This window comes from Hyaena hyaena, unplaced genomic scaffold (genome assembly GCF_003009895.1).
Source record: "Hyaena hyaena isolate Hyena2069 unplaced genomic scaffold, ASM300989v1 scaffold_1585, whole genome shotgun sequence".
Taxonomy (NCBI): domain Eukaryota; kingdom Metazoa; phylum Chordata; class Mammalia; order Carnivora; family Hyaenidae; genus Hyaena; species Hyaena hyaena.
In genome coordinates, this window is record NW_024082224.1 from 78,604 (window position 1) to 85,999 (window position 7,396).

General features: G+C 36.8%; 1 non-coding gene across 1 annotated transcript; it reads right to left on the reverse strand.

The window, feature by feature from the left end:
* Nucleotides 1-3,078: 3,078 nt before the first annotated feature.
* LOC120226110 lies at nt 3,079-3,186 on the reverse strand. Its single transcript, XR_005526941.1, has one exon. It is a non-coding gene; the product is annotated as a U6 spliceosomal RNA (small nuclear RNA).
* Between the last annotated feature and the right edge of the window lie 4,210 nt (nt 3,187-7,396).

Genomic DNA, 7,396 nt, shown 5'->3' on the forward strand with positions numbered 1-7,396 from the left:
GTGTGTACATATATTTGGATTGCAAGTAACTTGCTCTGTGAGTGTTTCGCAAGATGAGTAAACATTTCTAATAAATTTTAACTTGATAAACTGGCAACATCTTACAATATGAGTATTATGTGACTCTGAATGTCACATGGTCATAACTGAGCCAATTCTTCTTCTCCTTCTCCTTTCTTCTTCTCCTTCTTCTTCTCCTTCTCCTTTCTTCTTCTCCTTCTTCTTCTCCTTCTTCTCCTTCTTCTTCTCCTTCTTCTTCTTCTTCTTCTTCTTCTTCTTCTTCTTCTTCTTCTTCTTCTTCTTCTTCTTCTTCTTCTTTCCTCTCTCTCTCTCTCTCTCTCTCTCACTGTGAGATTGTGGGTGATTGTCTTCCATGCTCAGATGCTCACTCTCAGACCACAATGCTTGACAGAAATCAGTGATTTTTCAGAACATGGGAAGCTGCCCACAACTAGCACTAGTGTATTTTTGTCATATCAAACCACCTATGGACAGTCCTTTGCTTTTCCACACAACAGTAAGCTTAGGTAGGAACGCTTTGCTTCCTTCTAGGTGAGGCTGCCTGCAGATATAGACCCTTTCCTCTGCTGCCGTACTGCCAGTTACATTAAATATAGTACATATTAATACTGTACTGTAGCCAACAACCATTAGTGATAGTGAAAGTCGTCCTACACAATAACTCTACTGTTGTCTCCCTCATATCAGCCATGAAGGTTTTCAAAGGTAAATGCCAGTGAATTTGTTTATTTTTCTTTATGTTTTATATTTCCTTCATCATTTTATATTTTATTACATATTTTTATTTGAATATTTTAGGATTGTGGAATGAATCATCTGAGTTTCCATTATTATGTATGGGGAAATTTTCTTTGATATGCAAGTGCATTGGATTACAAACTTGTTTCTGGAATAAATTATGCTCCTAAACCAAGGTTTTACACTTAATATATGTTAAGAAACAAAAAAGATGAAGATATGGGAAGGATGAAAAAAAGAGAAATAGGGAAACAAACCATAAGAGACTCTTTATGATAGAGAACACACTAAAGATTGTTGGAGGAAGATGGGTGAGGGATGGGCTAGATAGGTGATGGGTATTAAGGAAGGTACTTATCATGTTGAGCACTGAGTGTTATATGTAAGTGATAAATCACTAAATTCTACTCCTGAAAACATTATTGTACTATATGTTAATTAACTAGAAGTTAAATAAAAATTTGAAGTTAAAAAAGGACACTGCTGGAACTTTTGCTAATGTTCCTCTGAAACTAAGATTTCTTGAACATATCTTGATGGCTGTAATCTGGATAAGTGCATCCTAAGGAGCTGTGCCTGGAATTCTTAGTCCTCATTGCTTATCTGTTAAGCTGTTGCTCAGCTCTTTTTTTTTCTCTTGCTATCCTATATTTTTTGCCTTTAGGAAAACCCTAAATAGGCTATACTTTGTAGAGTCTTGATGTTCAATCAGATGACCCTGTGATAATGACTCACTGGGCTCTCTGAAGAGGGACTTAGTATAATAACTCCAGACTCCTACAGAATTTAGACATCATGATACAACTGGGACCCAGGAGAAAATGGAACTAAGAGTTTGATAACCACATGACTTTCTACCTCTCTTTAGCTTCTCTTCTTAATTATGCATCTAATTTATCTTACTTTTTGTAATTTGTCATTCTCTAATTTTTTAAGCCATTTGGTAACAAAACAAAACCAAACAAAACCACAAAACTTTAGCTTAGCTTGTTGGTAAATTTTCCTGGGACAAATTCCTATTCAGGTCCATTAACCCCTCTTGAACGTGCATCATCCATCAACAAAACACCATGTCTCAAGTGCACGAGGAGTGGAAAATGGATTGTCATTGGCCTAACTGGGGTCAAGTGCCCAAAACAATCTATTCTGTCCAAGATCATAATTGAATTATTTTCACTGAGGGGATCCTCACTGCTATTCTGTGACCAGAACAGATTAAATTTCTAGAAATGAAAAAAGATTAAATAAGCCAAAATATTTATGCTACATTCTTAAAGTTTTCCTTCTGCTTTCAGTTATAATTCCTAAATTTTAAGTTAGCTTTCCTTATGTTCTGGGCATATCAGAATTTTTTTAATTGGCATCTTTGCTTAATTAAAAATACAAATTAGATTAACATTAACTATGTGATTTTAGGATATGTTGTGTGTTTGATTTTATTTAATTAATTAATTTTTTTTTACTTTTTTTTTTAGAGTGCACATATGCATGTGTATGAATGGGGGAGGGACGGAGAGAGAGGGAGAGAGAGAAAATCTTACACAGACTTCATGCCCAGGGCAGAGCCTGATGCAGGACTCAAACCCACAGAGCATGAGATGATGACCTGGGCCAAAATCTTTAGTTGGGCACTGAGCTGAGGGAGACACCTAGGGGCCCCTGTTTTGTATTTTATGAAATTTGTTTTTCAAATTGTTTATATGCATGTTTGTAAAACTTACTGTTTTCCATTTATGATTTTTTTCCATTGAGTTTAAGTTTAGGAAGTCATTTCAACCTCACTTTAATCTTTATTTTATTTTGTTTTATATTTGACTATTTTTATATTTAAAAATAATAAATTGCTAATTTGAGAGTTAGTTCTTAAATTCTATATTTCTTTTGAGTTTTTTTATGAAATTATAATTTCTCCACTTTTCTTCTGTACAAATTCGTATGTGAGGTTTTTACCAATTTGTTAACTAAAATTTAATAGTAAATTCAGCAATAATGTTTAGTTTTATGATTAGGGAGTCAAATTCAGTTTTTGGTGAAGGAGTTTGATTTTTGGGGGAGGGGTGGGGATCCATACTATATATTTTCTTAAAATCTTGGCATTATAGTTTTGGACTTGTTTGTTTTTTGTTTGGTTTTATTTTACTTATTATTTATTTTTTATTTTTCTGTTTATGTATTTGATGTTGGTTATTTTGTTAAAAGTATATCGATCTGAGACTGTTCATTCCAGTTTTTTTCAGTCTCTTCATTACTACAAGCTGAAGGAAATCTTTCTTTCAGTCTTAAATATCTTGACTTCCTAATAAATAGAGCAATATATTACAATAATTATAGCACCAAACTTATTTGTTTGGTCATCCTTGCACAGAGGCCATGCTCATGTTCTCTGTACCATTCCGATTTTGGTATATATACTGCTGTAGTGAGTACTGGCGCCAAAACTAGATGAAAGATTTGAAATTTCCTTGCTTGAGGTGGATGTGGTTGAGATGTACGGTTTTTGAAGTATGGACAGAAGATAGGAAGAACGCGTTATGAATTTAACATTGTGATGCTGTTTGGAGATGGCGTCTTTGGGACATAATTAGATTTACGTGAGGTAATGACATTAGGTCCACTTGATGGGACTAGTGCCCATGTAAGTAGATACCAGAGAGATTGTTATATTTGTCTGTCATGTAAAGATATGGAAAAGAAAGGGGGAAAAAAGCCCAGTTACAAACCAGGAAGAGAGACCATAAGTTGACCCCCTAATCTCAGACTTCTGTTGCTGGTTAGACTGGTAAAACAGCCTTTGAAGCCTTTACTCAGCCCATCCAAAAGATGTCGCTGGAGGTTCTTGGTCTCCTCATGAGAAAGTAATCAAGGACATCGCACAGCAGATGGGCAAGCAGTAGAAGCAGGAAAATTTGTTTATTTGTAGTTTTTAAAGTTTAGTTTTTTTTATTTTTGAGAGAGAAATAGAGAGCAAGCAGGGGAGAGGCAGAGAGAGAATTCCAAAAAGGCTCTGCACTGTCGCACACAGGCTCAAACTCACAGACTGTGAGATCATGACCTGAGCAGAAATAGAGTTGGATGCTTAACTGACTGAGCCACCCAGGTGCCCTCAAACAGAAAAGTTTCTTAAAGTGGAAGTGCAGATCTCAAGACCTGAGAGCAGGTGAGCCCAAGGGAGAGCTGTGCCCCTGGAGCTTGGGTTTCTCTCTTTTATTGACAGTTGTTAACAAGGCGGTGGAATATTCATTACTCGAGGCACGGATTTCTTGGAAACAAAGTTAGATGTTTTTTCTTCCTTATTTGGTCATGGGTTTCCTGTCATGGCACCCCTAGGGAAGAGATTTTAGTATGCTAATAAAGTATAATAAAAGAATAATGTGAATTTTGGCCTATTTTGTCATCCATCTTGGGCTTGTCTGATTTAATCCTGCTTCTGATGGTTTTGTTTTGGAGAACTGCCCGACAGACCTCTGATTCCCTAATAGGTGGCCATGAGTTCATCTTTGCTAGGCTACAAGCATCCTGTTAGAGCTTAACTAACTGCTTACACGAACACTTGCAGCCTCCATAATTGTGAGAAATCACTATCTGTGGTTTAAGCTACCTAGTATGTGGCCTTTTGTTACAGCAGCCTGAGCTATGACAAGAAACAGCACCATAAAAGGAGTGCTGCTGTAACAATTACCCCAAAATGTACAACTATCTTTGGAACTCATAATGGGTAGAAGCTGGAAGTGTTCTGAGGTGCATGTTGGAAAAAGCTGAGATTGACATGAAGGGACCTACTTAAAGGTGATTCTGGTGAGGTCTCAGGGAAAAAAAGGAAGGAGAGCCACACAGACATCTACCACCTTCTGAGAGAATACATAAATAATCATGAATAGAATTTTGGTAGAAATAGGAACAGTAAAGGCCATTCACAGAAATGAGGAAGATGCTATTGGAAACGGGAGGAAAGGCAATTCTTGGTACAAAGAACCTGGCTGAATTGTGTTGTAGTTTTTGTGTAAGGTACCCCTTGGAAGAGATGAAATTGGATAATTTGAGGACATTTCTAAGCAAAATGAGAAAACACCTTAGGTTGTCCTGAGTGCTTACAGTAAAACATGACAGGAGAGAGATAAAATTCAAGATGGGTTTGCTAAACCAAACGGAACAGCCTATTTATATTGCAAAAAGTGAGAAAGGTTAATCTGAAGAAATGTTAAAGGTATGACTCAGTAATCATTTGATAGAGATTATGGATGTGATTTGTGAACTTAACCTATTTTAGTAGAGGCTAGGAATAGAAATAGGATTATACCAGCAAAGACACTGACAGTTTGAACTAAAAGGGGCAGATCAAAGAGGAAAAGGATGAAGGAATGCTATAGGACTTCTTATATTCTATAAGAAAGGACAAAGAACTATTCTGCTGTGAATAGGCATGATTCCCCAAGAAAATGAGAGAATGATGACAAAGCCAAGTCAAAGATCATCAAGGCTTCTACTCCCATCACAGGCTGGGAGACAAGGCTTGTTCCTCTTCAGTTTCAGTTTCAAAGAATGGGACTGGCTCTCAGGTCTCCAGTTGCCACCCTGGTGGGCTTGGAGGGCAGAATAAATAACAAAGGAGGATTATTAAGACCTGATAGAATTTTCTTTGCTAGGTTTTAACTTGCTTAAGACCTATCACCCCTCCTTTCTTTCCTATTTCTCCCTTTTGGACTGGAATGTCTGTCTTACACCTGTCTCATCTTTGTATTTGGGGGGCACAAAAATGGTAAAATGCTACGGATTGAATTGTGTTCCTCCAAAATTTATGTGCTAAAGCTCTGACCCTCCACCACGGTATTATGTGGAGGTGGAGCCTTTGAAAGGTAACTAAGGTTGTATGATGTCATGAAGGTGGGGTCTTAATGATGGAATTACTGCTCTTATAGGAAGAGACCAGACAACTCCCTCTCCCTCTTTCTCTGCAATGTAAGGATACAGCAAGAAGTAACACTTCTCTAGGCCAGGAAGAAGGCTTTCACCAGAACCCAACCATGCTGGCATCCTGAGTCACTAAAACTGTGTGAAGTTTATTTCTGTTAGCTACCAATCTATGGCATTTTGTTTTAGCAGCCTGAGCAAACTAATACAGGATATCATCATGATCCACATGAAGTTTTGTGACATCAGGGAGGATTGATGACTGTGGTTCACCTTCCTATTTCTTCTTTGCCCTGATTTAAAGCATAAATCTAGTGTTTAATATGTGTGTTTTCTCCATCAAAGAAGAAGAAGCCACTCTAATGGCCAAATAAGACCAAATACCATGAAGTGGAGTTTTGCAGTGCTAACATTGAAGCCATTACCTTAAATTCACTGCCATTTTTTTCCAAACCCATTTAAAGCAGATACTAACTGTGATAACTTGAGATATTAAGCTTTTGTTTCTGCCACTCTTAACCTCAATGCCTATGAGCAATATAAACTCTTTTAGGCCTATTGTTCTATTTTTTATTCAAAAGGTTTTATTAACTTCTCTACAATATTCATGGCCCCTCTTATTCTGTCACTACTTGAGTTCTTGTATCCCAGAGATGCTGTCATACTTGGGATGCTTCATCAAATACATTTATCAAGAAAATGGGGGCGCCTGGGTAGCTCAGTTGGCTAAGCATCCAACTTTGGCTCAGGTCATGATCTCACAGTTCATGGGTTAGAGCCCCACAAAGGGCTCTGTGATGACAGCTCAGAGCCTGGAACATGATTCAGATTCTGTGTCTCCCTCTCTCTCTGACACTCCCCTGCTCACAATGTCTCTCTCTCTCTTTCAGAAATAAATAAAACATTAAAAAAAAAAAAGAAATGGCATAAATTTAAGGGGAAAGCACAATGCCCTCTTCCAGGAGAGTGCAAATATTTAAACAAGAATATGAAAAAAAAAAAAAGGTGAAATCTTTGTATTTTATATTTTTCCCTGTGAGTCACTACATTTAGTCAGATGGAAAGTTTGTATATTGAAATCACGTTCATTGGTAGCTTGAAGCATAGTGAACTACTGAAAAATTACATTTTTTCATTTTGTTCTTATATACTGCTTACAAATGCATGATGCATTGTAAAAAGTATTATGTTAAGATAAGAAGGAAATGTTTATGTTGTATGGGCAACTTTTATCAAAACTGTTTCTAGCCAATCATGTCTCTATTTTTTAAACAATTTTTAATGTTTATTTATTTTTGAGAGAGAGAGAGGGAGGGAGGGGCAGAGAGAGAGGGAGACACGGAATCTGAAGCAGGCTCTAGGCTCTGAACTAGCTGTCAGCAAAGAGCCTGATGTGGAGCTTGAACTTACAAACTGTGAGATCATGACTTGAGCCGAAGTCAGACGCTTAACCGACTGAGCCACCCAGGCACTTGGTGTCTCTATTTTTTTAACCAGAGAAATATAAATGAGTAAGACCCTCAAATCAGTACTGTCATAATATTATAATTTAAAAATATATTATGTGGTGTGATCATTCATTACAGTAAAATAACATATTTATTAATAATTGTAGTTATTTGACTGTATAATTTATATTATAATAATACATGTATCTAATATGTATGCTATACACTTTATGTGCTATCAAGCAACCCTGTAGGGCACTCTAGACTGAGACTCAAGGAAT